The sequence below is a fragment of the Meles meles genome, chromosome 2 (genome assembly GCF_922984935.1).
Source record: "Meles meles chromosome 2, mMelMel3.1 paternal haplotype, whole genome shotgun sequence".
In the NCBI taxonomy this organism is placed as follows: Eukaryota; Metazoa; Chordata; class Mammalia; order Carnivora; family Mustelidae; genus Meles; species Meles meles.
The window spans coordinates 156,608,327-156,627,191 of record NC_060067.1 but is presented as its reverse complement, the minus strand read 5'-3'; the positions used below and the strand labels follow the sequence as shown (position 1 = coordinate 156,627,191).

At 39.2% G+C, this 18,865-nt stretch overlaps 1 pseudogene; it reads left to right on the top strand.

Annotated features, from left to right (window-relative positions):
- Positions 1 to 1,723: 1,723 nt before the first annotated feature.
- The window catches only part of LOC123936920, an 87,219-nt pseudogene continuing 70,077 nt past the window's right edge, over positions 1,724 to 18,865 (top strand).

Genomic DNA, 18,865 nt, shown 5'->3' with positions numbered 1-18,865 from the left:
AAGAAAGAAAAAAGAGTCAACTAGTATCAGGTTTTTCTTCAAATATACATTTAACCCAGTGAGGGACGTAAATAACCACAGAAGACCATTAGTCCTTGTCAACTGCATTTTTCATTATTCATTCAGAATTCTAAAAGCTCATGATCTGTAACCAATTTTGGGGCACCATTTTACCAGATATTAAAACTGGCTTCTCTGACATTAATTTGTGTGTATGAAGCACTCAGAAAGTGAGGAAACCTACCTGTCCTTCTAGCATATGCATCTCAATGAGGGGGCTCTCTTGAAAAAAAAAAAAAATGCAAAGAAAATAAGCTACTAGTGCTGTGATTGAAGGGCGGGAAAAGTAGAAATGTCTAACAAAGCTTCCCCAACCCCACCCTTTACCATGAAATAGAAATTTGAAATAAAGTGAAAAACAGTAAATTGATTAAGAATATGGATATCCTCTGGGGCACATGGGTGGCTCAGTCGGTTAAGTGTTGGACTCTTGATTTTGGCTCAGGTCATGATCTCAGGATCATGAGATCAAGCCCCAGTTGGGCTCCATGCTGGGTGTGGAACCTGCTTAACATTCTCTCTCTCCCGCTGTCCTCCCCACCCCTACCCTCCACCCTACTTGCTCACATGAACACTCTCTCTGTCTAGAAATATATATATGTGTGTGTATGTATATATACATATATATAAAATCTTCTATTATCCTACTATGTGGAAACAAGAAGAAAGAAAATTTATAAAGTAGTGTCTTGAATTACTACAGCTGCAAAAGAAAGAACGTAAACTAAATTGTGTTTACACATTTCATGACTTTTAAAGCCTGAGGATCTACTTTTCCTAAATGTCAAATGTCATTTACAGAAAAGGTTTTTTTTTTTAGGTGATACAATGTGCTAAAAGATCATACAAGATAAAAAAGATACTTTTGACTCAGGAGAAATCTAGAAAAACCACAAAAGGGAAGTACAATTTGAGCTGACCTTTAAAGATAAAAGAATTTTGACAGAAGTAGAAGTTTCAATTGTTTATTTGTTTTGTGGGAGTACAGTTCCAGAGTGTTAATAAAGATACTATTCTTCAGAGGCTGAAATAATGGAAAATAAGAGTAAGCAAATGAAATCAAATCAAATCAGTCTATGTCATAAAGAGCAATAAAACTAATTTAATGAACTCTGCCAAGGAGATATCAGTAAGCTGGCTATGAAACAACAGACTTCCCCAAAGATTCCCCACAAATAAAATAAATGCAGTGAACTAGAAAATGTTACCACAGATTAAAGATGCCTTTTGTGTTATTGGTAGATACCTCTCTATAAAAGAAACACACACACACACGCACACACACACACACTCCATGAAACGAAAAGCTATTCGATTATTTTAGAGATGAATGAAATTGAAAATAAAATGCTTAGGATATACATCTTTCCCGGACTTACATTAAAACCAAACTAATTGTGGGAACTTTCATTCTCATTTTATCTCCCTGAATGCCTTCGAACTGGCAATAATAAATGCAGGAAATACACCACAGGGAAAATTATTTTGTACACCAGGTGAACAGTCGCATGTTCATTTCAGCATGCTAACTGCAGATGCGGTTAGGGGTAGAGGAAGGTTTTTAACAAGTGGGTAGCTCTGAAATCCATGGCAAAATAAGCTAACATAAATCCTGTGTAAAACATCGCCCCTCTTTATTGTCCATCCGCAACAAGCTGCTCTCATGAGAGCTACTGAGAATGAAATCTGGGCTATTAAGGAACGGGTTCAGTCAGAGCAGGAAGAAGGAACAAGACAATTAATGAAGAAAAACTTGGCAGACCTGACCCCAGAAGATAACTGCTGGAGACGGCTCTTCCTCTCGGGTAGGCTTCACCCCTCCAAGATAGTCCCCAGCTGATGCTAAAAAAGAAAATTATATCATATTTTTTGACGAGTCCTTCCTGTTGCTATGACCTGACACAGGCCCTGGGTTCGTTGTTAGAGTCAAGTGTGCATATTTAGTTTAAAAAAATACAACACACGTTTCCATGACTACGGCGCTAATTTATTTCTTATAATTGATCTTGTGAGGTTTCTGACCCTTTCACTATAAAGATCAGATCTATCTTTGACATTTAGATTTTCCAACACTAAAAATGAATAGTTAATGTAAGTAAACAATTTTCTCTTCATTTCTTTCCATTGACATTTTACTTGTGTAATCACCAGTTGAACAATCAAGCTAATTTTAGTCACTGCCAGCCCTGCAGCCAGACTCCTCCAGGCCCTCCCCAAGGACCTTATCATATTCTTACCCATCCTTGAGCTGGTGATAAACAACTTTTTTCAAAAGAGCTTCTCCCAGCAGAGCTTTTGAAAACCCCTTACCTATTCTACAGACCTCCTCCTTCCAATGAACATCAACATTTGAGAGGAAAAGTAGTGTCTGGCTAGGGGGATAGCAGCAGCCTAACCTTACTTCCCTCTAAGAACCAGAGCATGCTGGTCAGACCAACTCAAGCTCTGTGGCCCTCTCCTTTGTCATTGCTCATAATGGCTCCTTTGGGTTCCTTCCTCAAAAGCTGCTTTTCCTATCCCACAGTATGACTTTCCTAAGGGCCTCATCTATTCAAGTATGAACCCCCGTTGTGGAAGTCCCTTGAACTCATAAATTTGGGCATGTGTTGGGACCTCTGTATTTGCATGTTTGAACTTTCGATGACTGTTACACATTTTTTCAGAATGTACACTGACAGATATGAAGCTCATCCATCCATTGCGATCTGCTGTCCTCTAGGAGGGCTGTTGATTAAATCCCTAGATTGACACAGACCAGCAAATATACCCAGTCAAGTCTGCAAAGGCTGGAACACTCCTGGGGAAGCTTTCTGAAAAATGATAAATTCGAGGTCAGAAACTGCATATAAAATTTCCCTAGTTCCTCAAAATGACTGACTCTAATAATTATCCCTTCTAATTCAGCAGCACTGAGTTTTGCAATTACCAATTCTTCTGACCCAAGCCTGACCCTTCTAGTACTCAACATTATAAAAATAACCCCTCAGCAGGAGGTACATCTTAGTCTAAAAATGATGTGGTAATCAAGAGAAAACTAGGAGACCAAAGGCCAACAGGGGTTCACAAAGCTCAATTAGGTCCATAAGTTGTGGAAGCAGATCAGAGCAGTCTGAAGGCATCCGATTAGATTTAGCACATAAAGAGTTTTGTTCATTTTCTACTCCCATATGGTGTTCCCAAAGTTTATACCATTATAATAACGCTCCACTCTGGTATCCACCCATATCCAGCCAAAGGTATTCTGTTCTTCTCATAGAAAATATTTTTCCAATTCCTATGTGCTTAGCTCTTCCATATTCTTTCAATTGATTTTAATTTCTGGATCTACCTCTCTATATTTCCCTTCCTTTTGACCTGAATTTACTCAATAGTTACTCTTACACACCAGGCACTGGGGAAATCAGAATGAAAATACAGACATTGTGACTCCCCTCAATATTATATTTACCGCCTAACAAAGAACACTAGTAGGTCACAATTATTAATAACTACTGTAATGAAGGACACCATGACATAGAGCATGACGACATGTAGAATGACATATGTAGTGTCTAACCTGAACTTGTTCCATCAGCAACTCCTTATGAAAAGGACTGATTGATAATCTCTACATCCTTGGACACAAAGGTTACTTCTTCCTCTCACAAGTAGTTTAAATTGTTGGGATGAGCATCAGAGTGCATGTGTGGCTATTGTTACAGTGATGGGAAACAAGAATGGCCTTTTGTCCTTGACAGTTCCACCACAGCTTCCTGTTTACATGGTGTGATGGTTCATTTTGTGTGTCATCTTGACTGAGCCATAGACAGCTGGCCAAACACTATTCTAGGTGTGTCTGTAAGGGAACCCTGACTAGTACACATGGTTCTGTTGAGATGTAATGGTGTGTACTTTCCTGCCGCTAAGGCAGTCTATACCTTCTGAAGGATGCAAAATATTTTTATGATCATATTTCTATTCCCTAACCTCTCTTCCCATTGAGCAGTATATTTTATTCTGAATCATTTTCTTAAGAAAAATATACCTGCAGCACTACTTGGCTTCCTTTTTTGCTCTGAGGCAAACAGAATTCTGGACCCAGAATGAAAGCAATTAGATGGGGTTTTGTTTCAGTCACACAACATCTATTATATTTATTTTCAGCCACACATCATAAGCCAAAATATCCTTTTGTTTTAGGCAACCAAGATCAGAAAGATAATCAGTAGCAAGATGAGAAAAACCAAATCCTGTTGTGATACAATGATAATTACATTAGACAGAATTATACTCCATATGTAAAATCTTTAATAATAAATATACTTGATCCACTGCTGCTGGAAAAAAAAAAATTGAGCTAGTAAACAATTTTTTTTTAACATTTTTAGAAATTGTAGCTATATTTGTAACACTTAGGGGTTTTTTTAGCTTTTTTCAAGTTTTATTGAGAAATAATCAAATATTACAGTATAAGTTTAAGGCACACAGCATCATGGTTTGATATATATATATATAGAGAGAGAAATAAATGATTACAATAGAAGACATCCATCTTCTCATATGGATATAATAAAAAGAAAAGGAAATTTTAATCACCTTTTGATGAGAACTCTCAGAATTTACTCTTAATACCTTTCCTATATATCCCAGAGCAGTGGCAGCTCTAGTCATCATGTTATACATGACATCCTGAGTACTTACTTACCTTCTAACTGAAAGTTTGACAACATTCCTCCATTTTTTTTTTAACTTTTAAAGAATTTCAGCTGCATTTATTTGTTTTATTTCCAAGTAAATATAATGCTAGCCTTTTCCGTTCATGGAATTTTATAAAACATGAAATGAAATAACGAAATGACATGAAATAAAAGTAGTATTCTTGGAGGCATACAGACAAGTAGCTCCTATGATTCCTATCTTCAGAACACAATTCCTAGAGGTGAAATGGATTCTGTCAAAAAGGCAAAGCTTGTGTCTATATTACCTTTATTTTATATAAGAGAGCTTTGCCAATGTTTATCCTTACGGTGGAGATTTTTTTCCCTAAGAAAAGTTTCATATAGATGATAAACTGTCATTTGGACCATTTCAGTCCACTTACATCAAATTTAAGTGGCTTTTGATTATTCTACATCCTGAATCTCAACCTACTTCTATACTCTTGCTGCCTCTCCTAAATGGAAAACACCTAGTACTAAAGGAGTACACTTATAAAAGAGAATGGGAACATGGATATATTCATTCTCATTGAATTCTTTACACCTACATAACTCATTAATTCATGAACCCTGAATTTATTTGTGCCTTTATGAGGTATGAGAACTCAAGATTCATTTTGTGAAGGAAAGACCTCAGAAACAAGACTTACTAACTTTTAAAATAAATCTATACTATCCAGTGTAAATTCTGTTGTTGAATTTTCATTTTAGATATTCATTGAACTGGAGCAAATATCTGCATACTAAACTGAGACAGTGGTGCAAAAATAGCTATTTTTCTCTTTCCTTCTAAGAACTTCCAATATGTTTGTATTCCAAAATGCTTTTTTCACATATACATGCAAATTTTAACTAATATTGCCAAACTATATTCATTCTTACTATGTTCAAAGACTTATAAAATTATGTTAACAAAAAATTGTTAAAAACCCTTATAAAACTAAAACCCAAAGGTAAAGAAGCAAACACATATTATTTTAATAGTATTTTTAAAGCTACTCTCTGGAACCAGCACATCAAATTCAGAATGCATCTCCACCATGAAAAAGAATAAATAAAAAGACATAAATAAAATTCATGAAATAAAAGTGTAAATGGACTTTAAGCTTTTAACAGTCAAAGGTTTGTTTATAGGGTGATGTTCAGTGATCCAGAAAAACCTGGCTAGAAGCTAATTCCCTGTGCTGCACTCATCTCTCCTTACCCTTTCCAGAAGCAGCTCAATAGGTTACAGTTATTTACCTACTGGAGATGCAAACAAAGGCCTATGTCAAATGGCAAAAGCAGAGTCTTGCCTTCAAGAATGACAAATCAGAACAACTGCTGCTAGTACCGCAGTAGACCAGGTATCTCTTCTACGGACTAATTCAAAGTCATTCCCTTGCAAGCAGGAGAGAGGTTGGTTTGTTTTAAGAAGACTTGCTATTACTAATACACAAAAGCACCTTATGAAAATCTCAATTCTTATCTGGCCAACAGTATGCAACTAGCTTCTCCATTTCAATAAATATCCCTTGGCACGACTGTGTTCATTTTAACCATTTTTTTTTTTTTAATGTCATCAGCCTTCATTTTCCATTTCGGTCTGTCTTTCATACTGACTTGCCAGATAGCCACTAGTCTACTATTTGGGAGGATTAGGGGTACTTTGAGATTCTATACTCTCTGAGGTTATATGGCTACAAACAACACTAATTGAGTTACTCATCTTGGATGAGTGTATCAGGTATTGGGTGGGGTAAAGAGAGACTTGTCATTTATGTTTGGTCTTAACATTTGTCACTCATTTTGCAAATATCTTGTTTGTGGCTCATACTACAAAATCTTCTTTCCAAGAATTTGAACTTCAGTTGGAGCTGTTTCTGACAAGGTAGCCAATTCAGGTAACATTATGCCTATATAAATAGCAAATGCAGAGAGAGGGAAGGATAGGTGGTAGTTAATAGAAGTCATCTCTCACATGGTTGAAATCTCTGAAGGTGAAAACAAATATGTAACACAGAAAGAGAAATGAATGTTAGTGTATCATCCTGTAAAATACTTTGTACTTCCAAAAAGGAAGGAAGGAAACAAGGAAGAAAAGGAAGGAAGGAAGGAAGGAAATGAGGGAGGGAGGGAGGGGAAAGAAAGACAGAAAAACAAAAGAAGAAAGGAATTCTTTGAATAGACCTTACATCTTGTTTCTATACAGCACATACATGGAAGTTCTTACAAAGAAATTTTCTACTACCTATCTACTTCAAAATAATGATTGAGAAAAAATAAGGCAAACTGATTTTCTGAGGAACAAATTAACCTGGATCCTACAACAGAACACTTGAATCCTATCCTTAATAATTTATAGCAATTTTCTGTGGTCTTCAATATCTATTAAGTGAATGTCAAAATTCTAATTAGGCTCAAAGGAATGCTCCAAATAAATAGCATTACTTCAACATTTGATAATAAAAATGGTTAGTGGAGTGTCTGAAAGCAATGTGGACAGCAATGAAAAGTAAAACATAACTTGATTTTAGAAATATTTGAGGAGATTCTCTTACAAAATACTGATGGGAATATATGGGTTACATATTAATAATCTTAATACCATCCCTGCTGCATAGTAAGGGAATATTTAACAAGGTTAGATTAAAAATTAGCATGGTTGGAGGGGAGGAGAGAGTATAGGGAAAAAAATATTTAAGCTAAGTTCTGAATGACAAAAAGAGCCAGTTGTGCCAAATTCTAGAGAACACTTCAAGCATGAGGGAACTCTCTGGAACTGGGTAAAGTTCCATACGTCTATGAGGGCTTGGGTTACACAGGTGTATGCATTTGTCAAAACACAGGGATATTTCTGGTTTTTCCCCTGCTGGTCTGACTAATGTATGAATGACTGTTGGTTCATTCATTGTCTGTCTTTCCCACTAGAGTGTAAATCCCATGAGAACAGAGACCTTAACTGGCTCCTTCGCCACTGTATCTCCAGGAGCTAGCACAGAGGTGATAACACTCAATAAATATTTTTTTAAAGATTTTATTTATTTATTTGACAGAGAGAGAGAGATCACAAGTAGGCAGAGAGGCAGGCAGAGAGAGGAGGAAGCAGGCTCCCTGCGGAGCAGAGAGCCTGATGCGGGGCTCAATCCCAGGACTCTGAGATCATGACCTAAGCCGAAGGCAGCAGTTTAATCCACTGAGCCACCCAGGCGTCCCTCAATAAATATTTATTGAATGAATAAAACCCAACTCAAAGTATTATATGTTAACATTTTATATAAATGTCTCAATCTGTATAGGCCACTTTTAGGTAAACAGGCTTGAGAGATGGAATGTAGAAAGGGCCACCTGCTGAATACACAAGGTCCATATGATGAGGGAGCAGCAGGCTGACTGAGGACAAAGCGAAAGCTGGCACCTTGCACCCCCCTCCACCTGCTCCCCTTACTAATATGTGTGACATTCCTAATGCACCCCTGACCGCCATAAATGAGAAACAAATAGTTAACTTGCAGAGATCACAATCGTGCAAGACAGGGATCTCCCAACTATCCTGATGTTAATGGCTTGCCAAAAGACAACATTGATCAAGCTGCCCTCTTTAGCATATGAAAGCTCCATTGAAACCTCCCTTTCCCTCACCTTCCCCCAACCACAAGGTACAGAGCCCGCCATCCCTCACAACCCGGGGCAGCTGCAGCTCTTTCTGCCCACGGGTCCTGTCCCCGTGCTTTAATAAACCACCATTTTGCACCAAAGATGTCTCAAGAATTCTTTCTTGGTCATTGGCTCTGGACCTCACCCCACCGAACCTCACCTGGGGTGGCCCACCTTATAACATCCATAGGCTCTACCTGACCAATGACTTAATACTAAGCATAGATACCAAAAAAAGAGAAGATTCCACATGCCGCCATAACTCTTCACCTTCCCCCTTTAAAAACAGCCCCTACCCACTGCCTTGTTTCAGACAGCCTCTGCTCTGCTGTCCTGCCTTCTGCTCCCTTGTGTATTCAATAAGCTTCCATCTCCTTTGTTCTGTCTCAGGTGAATGCTCTCACCTCCCATGCCACCAGCTTCTACCCAATCATTGCCCCACATTTGAGGGCCTCCATCTGATCAAGAGACACTCCATTTACACACTGTATAATCTAATAATCAAATTACAAAAATCTGTTAAGTGGGAAAAAAAATTTTGCCATTATGGAAACTTGACATTATAAAGAAGCAGTATAATTCAATACTGAGCTAGAAGAGAAAAATCAGATCTTGGGTTATAGACTGAATATCTGCACCCCTCCAAAATGCATATGTTGAAACTCTATTGCCCAATATGATGATATTATGAGGTAGGGATTTAGGATTAAAGGAAGTCGTGAGGGCGGAGCCTTAGTGAATGGGATGGGTACCCTTGTATGAGTCACTGGAGAGGTTGCTGCTTCTCCCTGTCAAATGAGGAGATATGAAGTCCCAACCCAACAACCCAGAAGGGAGCCCCCATCAGGACCAGTCTATGCTGGCATCCTGACCTCAAGACTTCCAGCCTCCAGATCTGTGAGAAATAAATTTTGTTTTGGGTCCCTGTGATATGGGAAACAGAGGCAGAAAGAATAATTATTAAATTTCCTTACCTACTGACAAGCCCTTAAAACAGGCAGAGTGACCTCCACCTTAAGGCTTTGCTAAGAGCAAAGGACAATCCTAGCCTGACCAACCCCCTATCCCCAACCAGGATCCTGTAAGTCTACTTTAACAATTCCTTTAGGAAACCTTATCTCTAAACCTCCAAGATAGTGTCGAGAATCATTCTCAAGCAAATGGCCCACTGATATACATCTAAAGGGTCTCACGAGAAGGTTAAAAGGTAATGAATAACCTTTTCCCCAGAAATAGCTAGCCCCTCAAGGTCCTAGAAACCTTGCTTCCAAAATTCCTTAGAGACTTATATCATCCCTAATCCCTCTCCAACTTACTAGTATATAATAGACCACTCCTCACATCCCTAGGGCAGCAGCTCTTCCTGCCCACGGGTCCTGTCCCTGTGCTTTAATATACCACCATTTTGCACCAAAGATGTCTCAAGAATTCTTTCTTGGTTATCAGCTCTGGACTTCACCCCACCGAACCTCACCTATGTTCTAGAACTTCATCACCTGGGTGGTTTGGTTGATTAAGCATCTGCCTTTAGCTCAAGTCATGATCCCGGGGTCCTGGGACCCAGTCCCACATGGGGCTCCCTGCTGGGTGAAGGAGGCTGCTTCTCCCTTTCCCTCTGCCTGTGACTGTCTGCTTGCACTTCCTCTCTCCCTCTCTCTCTCTCACCCCCTCTCTGTCAAATAAATAAGTAAAAATATTTTTAAAATAATAAGTACATTTATGTTTTTCAGAAGACCCCACCACCCCAAAAAAAATTTAGCATGGCATTCAAGCTTCTAAAAGGAGGATGGCGTTTTTAGCTTGGACTTAGATCACAGCTATCATTTTGCTAAAGAAAAGATGCACTTCTTGATGTAGGAAACAAAGGCAAAAGAAAAATCATTAAATTTCCTTACTACCTAGAGCCTACTGACAAGTCCTTGAAACAGGCAGAGTGACTTTCACCTAGGCACTCAGCTGCCTCTATGTTAATACTTTGCTAAGGGCAAAAGGCAATCCTAGCCTAACTGCCCTCTTCCCCACAACCAGGATCCTATAAGTCTACTTTAACATACAAAACTTCCTTCAGAAATTTCCTTTATTTCTAAATCCCTCAAGATACGTGTTGGCAATCATCCCCCAAGCATATGACCCACCAATATACATCTTAAGGGTCTCAGGACTAAGGTTTTATAAGATGGGTAATAAATGACATTTTCCCCAACAACAACTAGCCTCCTCAAGGTCCTGGAAACTTTGCTTCCAAAATTCGTTAGAGACTTCCACCATCCCCAATCCCCTCCCAACTTGACAGTATACAATGGGCCAATCCTCGGGACCCCAGTGCAGCTCTTTCTGCTCTCAGGTCCTCTCCCCGTACTTTAATAAAACCACCTTTTTGTCCCAAAGATGTCTCAAGAATTCTTTCTTGGCCAATGGCTTTGAACCCTACTGTTCTTTCCTACAACACTTTCCCCCCCACTTAACTGTTTTTCAGACAGTACAGGCAGATCCATGGAGTATAGCGTGTTGTAGAAAAGGAGAAATGAAATGGAAGCCTTTCTCAGAGTGGGTAAATCACAAGTAACATGCATAGCACGTTCAAAGGAGAAAAATCTCTGAAAGGGCATTCAATACTACTCAGCTTTGAATTTCCAACGTGGCTTGTTAATTTCCTAGTGGGATTTTGCTGTGGAAATCCAGCCTTTGTTGAGAGAGAAAGAGATTTTCTAAATTCCAAAGAGAGCTTCTTTTACATAACAAGGACAAAGCTTGGAGACAAAACAGAGCACACAATGGTGATAACGCTGGAAAAGACCCCTGACTCCAAGGAAGCCTGGAAGGCTCGGCCCCTGTAGGGTGAGCAAGTGAGCCAGCTAGGTGGAAGGGACTGGGCCTCCTGGGGCTAGGCTCAGGTGGAGTGAAAGGCAGAGGGAAGTGGGAAACCACAGGGAGCATGCTTCCTATTTCCACTGGATACTCTAGGATTTTTTCTGTCATTAGATCAGCAGGAATAGTTTTACCAGTGCAAAATATAAGGTTTAGTGAAATTAAGAAAATTACAGTTTTGCCCAGATGAGCCAAATTCTGAACCTGTTTCTTTGATACTGATGACCTCTTCTCACGTATCTCCAAGTGGATTGTTAGGCTTACAAACTCTATCTTTTCTCCATTTTCATCTAACCTTTTTCTCTTAGATTCACTGCTTTGGGACAAAGCACAAAGCATTTTAGGTAAGTGCGTTGGTCCTGTTAGGTCCCCAATAATGGGTCCGTGATTAAAGGAGCAAGACTGATACAAAGCAAAGGTCATGCAAAGCTTTATTTTGCTCCAAGCATCAAGAATCAAACCGAACATTCGGGGCCATGCCTCTTACATAGAGGGCAACCTCTCTCTGCTTCACAGACTAGCTTTTAAGGGCAAAGACCATGTGGTTGGGCTGGCCAATGAAATTGTAACACACAGAGAAAGCTGCACAGTCATGTTAGGTCACACATAAGTGACCAATTGAATTACAGTTTACCCTAGTAGACATTTGAACCAGCTATCACCTTGGTCAGAATTGGAGCCCAAAAGGTGCCTTAAATGTCAGGGCCCATACTCCTTGGTAACTGGGGAGACAGTATGCGCCCCCCCCCCCCATAGGATGTCTCCCCCTGGCCTGACCCACCCTTGTATTTGGGCTTTGTTACCTGGCACTGGTTTCCAGGACGTGTTTTTAAGTAAGTCCCCTGGGGGAAGGGGGGCAGGGACAGTTTAAGTTTTAAACAACAAAGTTATTGTTTAAGGGGGTGGAAGCACTCTGGCTAAATAGGTCCTTACAGTCCAAAGTAAGGTTTTCATCAATTTCTCGGAGCTGTTATAACTCAGTACCACAATCAGGGTGTCTAAAACAACAGAAATTTATTGTTCATAGTTCTAGAGGCTAGAAACTGAAATCCAAGGGTCAGCAAGACCACAATTCCTCTGAAGAGAAGAATCCTTCCTGCTGCCTCCTCCCTTCTGGCAGTTTGCCAGCAATTATTCAGTTCCTTAATTTGTAGTTACACTATAATCTCTGTCTCTCCTTACAAAACGTCCTCCCCTCATATGTTTCTGTCTCTAGATGGCATTTTCCTATTCTTATAGAAACACCAGTCATGTGGGAATGGGCCTACCCCCAGGATCTCACTTTAACTTGTCATACCTGTAAAGACCCTGTATCTAAATAATGTCACACTCACCAACAAGGGGGTAAGGGCTTCAACATATATTTTTTTGATGGAAACAATTCAACCCCTACGAGGTAAAAAGGAAGAACACTCTTCACATGCCGCCTTCTTGAGGAGTCTCTAAAGATGGCAGTTAACAGTAGTACTGATGAAGTTCTAGAATATAGGTGGGGTTCGGTGGGGCAAGGGATTCTTAAGATGTCTCTGGTGCAAAAAGGTGATTTATTAAAGCATGGGGACTGGACCCATAGGCAGGAAGAGATGCTGCCCCAGGGTTGTGAGGGGTGGTAGGTTCTGTACGATGGAGTTGGGGGAAGGTAGGGGAAAGGGAGATTTCAATAGAACTTTCATATGCTAAAGAGAATCTACAAGGTACCAGATACCAGAGGCCTTGCCTGCAGCAAGGTTGTTTTTCCCTTTTAGCAAGCTATTAACTTTAAGATAGTGGGATATTCTTAAAGAATGTCACGATTGTCCCACCCAGGAGTGGGGGTGGGGGAAGATTGCAAGGTGTCAGCCTTTTGCTTTGTCCTCAGCCAGTCTTCTCTTCCCTCTTCAGTACCACTTGCTCCTCCATTTGTGACTAACAGGAAATTGATGTGTGCTGTACACGGCATATGAGCTTCCTGAGAAGAGTTGCCAATTTCTCCAGAAATACCCAGCTCTTCTATAGGTCAGAATAGACAGTGGTTGGATTCTGTGATACCAGGTTCGGTATCTACAATCAAACACCCATTCCTTTTCATTATACAATTCCTATGATACTCCCTCTAGATAAATCTTTTATATTATCTAGTTTTAAGGTTTACCAAAGGGAGACTCAACATCCACGTGGCAACGAGAAATATTTCCCCACTCCTGCCTGAGTTTATTTTTTTTAAATATTTTTATTAATTTGACAAACAAATCACAACTAGGCAGAGAGGCAGGCAGAGAGAGAGGAGGAAGCAGGCTCTCTGTGGAGCAGAGAGCCCAACGTGGGGCTCGATCCCAGGACCCTGGGATCATGACCTGAGCTGAAGGCAGAGGCTTTAACCCACTGAGCCACCCAGGCGCCCCCCTGCCTGAGTTTAGAGAGTCACTAAAACTTTGATTGTGACAGCCAGCCTCTAGGATCCCTGCCTCCTGGTATTTACATTCTTGAGTATCGGGTCCACACTGAACCAGAGTGGGCCTATGTAACCAAGAACACAGAGCAAAAATGGCAGCACATCACTTTTATGTCTAGCTTTTAAGAGATTGTGGTTTCCATCATGGGCATCTCCTCTTTCTATTTTGGAGGTCTCACTCTGGGGAAAGCAAATTGCCATACCGTGAGCAGCCATAGACAGGGGCCCAGGTGTAAGAAACTAGTTTTCAGCCATCAGCTAGTAAGGAATAGAGGCCTGGCAACCACTGCGAGTAAACTTTGAAGCCAATTCACCAGCCCCAGTTAAGCCTTGAGATGACTGTGACTCTGGCCAACAGCTTGACAACAACCTCTTGAGAGACCTGGAGCCAGAACTACTCAGTAAATCTGTTCCCAGATTCCTCAGAAACTGAGAAAATAGACATTTTCATTTTCAAACTGTTAAAACTGGGGATAATTTGTTACACAGCAATAGAATGTAATACATAGGCTATTCCAGTCACGGTCCCTTCCTTCTGCTTTTTATCCTCTTTCCGTCCTCACCTACAGAAAGATAGGACATTTCTCTAGTCTCAAGAAAAGAACTTCTGGATAATACCATTGATTATTATTTTGGTTCTACTATAGTTTTGACTAATTAGAAGAATTAGATGAAACTTTAGATGAAAATTGGTGAACTGATATTAACTGATTTAGTTAGGAACCTAAATTTATGTAGGTATAAACATAAAACAGTTTTATTTTTCTAGTAATGTCATAAATTTCATTTTTCCAAACCTATCTTCCTACACGATTGGTTATCATAAATCAATTGACTTTTTCTGCCATGACTTTCAATAAGCTCTTCAAACTATCTCATTTTTATACCAATTCCTGGCTTTGCTGGTACCTGCAAAATTCACCTTTAATTCCTCTAGGGAACCAAGGACTTGAAAGGGAATAGTGATCCTGATGTCCATTCTACCCACTATTCCTTACCCATACCATCTCCTTCCAGTATTCTTCTCTTTTCTGATGGCAGCAAAGCAGGTAAGGTAAACCATTAATGAAACAGAAATCCACCCCAGAAACAAAATTCTAGTGCCTATTTATTGTGGTACCCCAAATTTGAAAAAGCATTTCTCTTAAGGCCCTTGGCACCACTCTATACTCCTCAGTGGGGGTGGAGGATGCCACAGTTTCCATTTACTGTACTTGCCCAAAATTTGATTTCATCCCCTTCCCCCATCTTCTCATCCTGATGAGGCACAGCAGGAGTGATTGTGTCAGTTTAGTATCTTCCAACACTCTTTGCACAAAGCTAAAAAGACAATTGTTGTTGGGTTCTCTGAGCCTAAATATATGGTCCTTGGTGTCTTTTCTTAACTAAGCACCTCAGTAACCAGTTCTTATGTTCTGCACGCACCACCATACAGTTGAGAGCCTGAGAAATACTCTTGTCTCTGAATCACTCTCCTAGAATATCAGTCACAGGTTGGTCTTCCACAGAGAAGCTGAAGAGAAGAGAAGAGTCTTCAGATTCTACAATGGTTGGAAAGGAAGGACCTCCACAGTTTCCACAGTGGAAAGGAAGTTCTCCACAGACCTTTTCTCTTGTGGAGAAAACCACAAGACAATTTTTGCTAATGCACCACCTCTTATAGCCCAACTTCAGTTAGTTATGTGAAGAGTATCTGTTTTCTCTACCTTCCACTACACTGTCCTCCCCCCTTCTAATCTCATTGGTTTTCCAGGATAAGCCAAAACCCCAGAGGAGTGGGTAGGTGACTGTCCTACCCAAGGAAAGATATGAGGGGGGAGGAGCATTCTACCACACATACAAACCTGGCATTTTCATCACAATTAGGAAAAGAAGATGCTTTCTGGTGCCCTATGCTGTGCCTTTCACCCTCGTGACTTATTCATTCCGTAATTGGAAGTCTGTACTTCCCACTTCCCTTCACCCATTTTGTCCATCCCCTCACCCTCTCCCCTCTGGCAACCACCACTTTGCTCTCTATATTTATGGTTCTGTTTCTACTTTTTTGTGTTTATTTGTTTGCTCATTTGTATTGGTTTTTAGAATACACATGTAAGTGAAGTCATATAATATTTATCTTTCTCTGACTTATTTCACTTAGCTTTAACACCTTCTAATCCCATCCAGGTTGTTACAAATAGCAAGATCTCATTCTTTTTTACGGCTGAGTAAAATTCCATTGTGTATATATATACCACATCTTCTTTATCCATTCATCTATTGATGGACACTTAGGTTGCTTCCACATCTTGCCTTTTGTAAATATAACTGGATAGACTTAGTAGCAAAATGCAGATGGCAAAAGAAAATGCCCGGGAGCCTGATGATACATCCACTGAAATGGTCTAATCTAAACCAGAGAAATAAAAAAGGACTCAAAGAAGCAGCCTAGCTTACAAATACTTGGAATACCAGAGAGACGGAGACAGAAGAAAATATCTGGAGAAATAATGGGTCAGAATTTCAACCAATGGTTGCAAACATATAGTTACAATTAGCTCGGCAAACTCAAAGCAATATAAACATGAAGAAAACTATACATAGGCACATCACATTTAAACTGCTAGAAACCAAAATGTACAGGAAAAATTTGAAAGTAGCCATAGGAAAAAAAAAAAGTAATAAATTATATCAAAGGCAATGGAGGTCAAAGGCAACGCAACAACATCTTTAAAGTTCTCAGGATACCTGGGTAGCTCAGTCGGTTAAATGTCTGCCTTTGACTCAGGTCATGATTTCAGGGTTCTGGGATTGAGACCTGCATTGTGCTCCCTGCTCCGTGGGAATTCTGCTTCCTCCTCTTCCTGCTGCTTCCTCTGCTTGTGCCCTCTTATTTGCTCTCTCTCTCTGACAAATAAATAAATAAAGTGTTAAGTTCTCTCCTGTTTTCTTCCTCTTTGCAAGTTCTATTTATTATATTTTGTTCCATTTTGCATATCATTTTCTCCCTTCTAGTCCATGTGAACTCATTCTTCGAATCTTAGCTGAAGAACTTCTATTCACAAATCCTTCCTGACTTTCTAGTGTGAAGATGACCTTCCTTTCTACTAATTTAGCCTACATTCAAGTGTGAATTATAAGCATATTCTCAATCTAGTGTTGTTGGGAGCTTTTTTAACATACCTTTCTTCTTGCTAGGTTTTGGGCTCCTTGATGACAGGTACTACCACAATTATTTTTTTCATGCTCTATTAGCACCTGGCCAGGCAGTAGTGGCTGCTTAATAGACTAATTCAGTTACTCAACTATAGTGCAAGATGCTGCCAGTTCATAGGTGACTCAAATATGGGCCCACTCTGTCCATTTAGAATCTAATGGGTAAGAAGATATTATAGGCATAAAACAAAATTAAGGATACTATCACAAATTGTGACACATAGAAGAAATAAACTGTGTTACAAAGAAAGATAACATGAAGAGGAAGAAGAGAAAGTAACTTAGTAAGCCAATTTATAGTTGGAATCCAGGAGATTTTCACAGAGAAAGTAATATTTTAATTGGAAATTAATGTTTTAATTCCTGAGAACTATCTGTTTTGCCTCATTACTCAAATTTTTATACTTAAATTTATTTTTAAAAGACATTCAGACATTTTACAGAGCAACTTCTTTCTTCAGTATTTTAATGTTTTTCTTTAGACCCCATTATAACATAATGAATTATTAATAAAAACATGATTTGCTATGTAAAAAAGTCAATGCAGTGAAGAAGTTGTTTGAAAAGTTAAACTTGGGTCTACAAAATTTGTAGCCAATGAAAAATTTTAATGATTTAAATTGAGCACAATAACAATTTAATTTCTTTATATATTGCTATGATCTGAATGTTTGTTCTCATTAAAATTTTTATTTTGAAATCTCAACCTCCAAAAATGATGCTATTAAGAGGTGGGACCTTTGAGAGATGCATAAGTCACAAGGGCAGAGCCCTCATTAATGGGATTAGAGCCCTTATGAAAAAGGTTCCTTTCACAGGAGGACACAGGAGAAGTTTCTATAAACCAGGAAAAGGGTCCTCATCCAATCAGGCTGGCACCTTGATCTTGAAATTCCCAGCCCAGAACTGGCAGAAATAAATTTCTGTTGTTCAGAAACTAGCTTTTCTGTGGTATTTTGTATTAGTGACATAAATGTTAAATATAGGACAAGAGAGAAGAGAAGTAGTAAAAACAAAACCAATATTACAAGGGGATAATTATTAATACCAAAGAAGTTTTGAAAGAAAATTAACTGAGCACTTTACTTATGAAAGGCTCCAAGTGGGGGGAAAAAAATAAAAGGGGCACTAAGTAAATGAATATAATGAATATTACATGAACAATAACTAAAACGTGATATTCAGTTGATAGAGCAAATCTGAGTTTGTTGCCATGTTAATATATAGATGACATCAAGAATAGAGTTGGGAAGAAACTGAACTCATAAATAGGAAGGAATAAATGTGAGAATAATCTAATGTAGCACTTCTAACTCCAGCATCACTGGGGAATAAAGGCCAAAATCCTATATCTGAAATCACCCAAACACAGGGAGTAAGATGTGTGTGTGTATGTTAAGAACACTTAAGGTGAAATCTACCCTCTTAATAAAACTTGAAGTGTACAATACTGAATTATTAATTGTAACTGAATTATTAATTGTGTAGCACTGCAGAGCTCTAGAACTTTTTCATCTTGCATAACTGAAACTCCTCCATACCTATTAAAAATCAGAGGCACCTGGTGGCTCAGTTGGTTGGGTATCTGCCTTTGGCTTGCATCATGATGCTGGGGCCCAAATGGAGCCCTTTGTTGGGCTCCCCACTCTGCTAGGAGCCTGCTTCTCCCTGTCCCTCGCCCTGCTTGTTTTTTCTCTCTCTCAAATAAATAAAATCTTTAAAAATGAAAATTGGTTAAGAGGGTAGATCTCATGTTAAGTGTTTTTTGAAAAGGAAGACAGGACAAAACTTTTGGGGGGATAGATACTTTTGTTGCCTTGATTGTGGTTTCATGAGCATATGCTTATCTCCAAAATTCATCAACATTTAAACTTGATTAAATATGTACAGTTTTTTGCATATAAATTACCCCACCATAAAGCTGTTTAAGAACAACAACAGAGATATCTAAAGATTCTTTTTGAATGAATCAATAAAC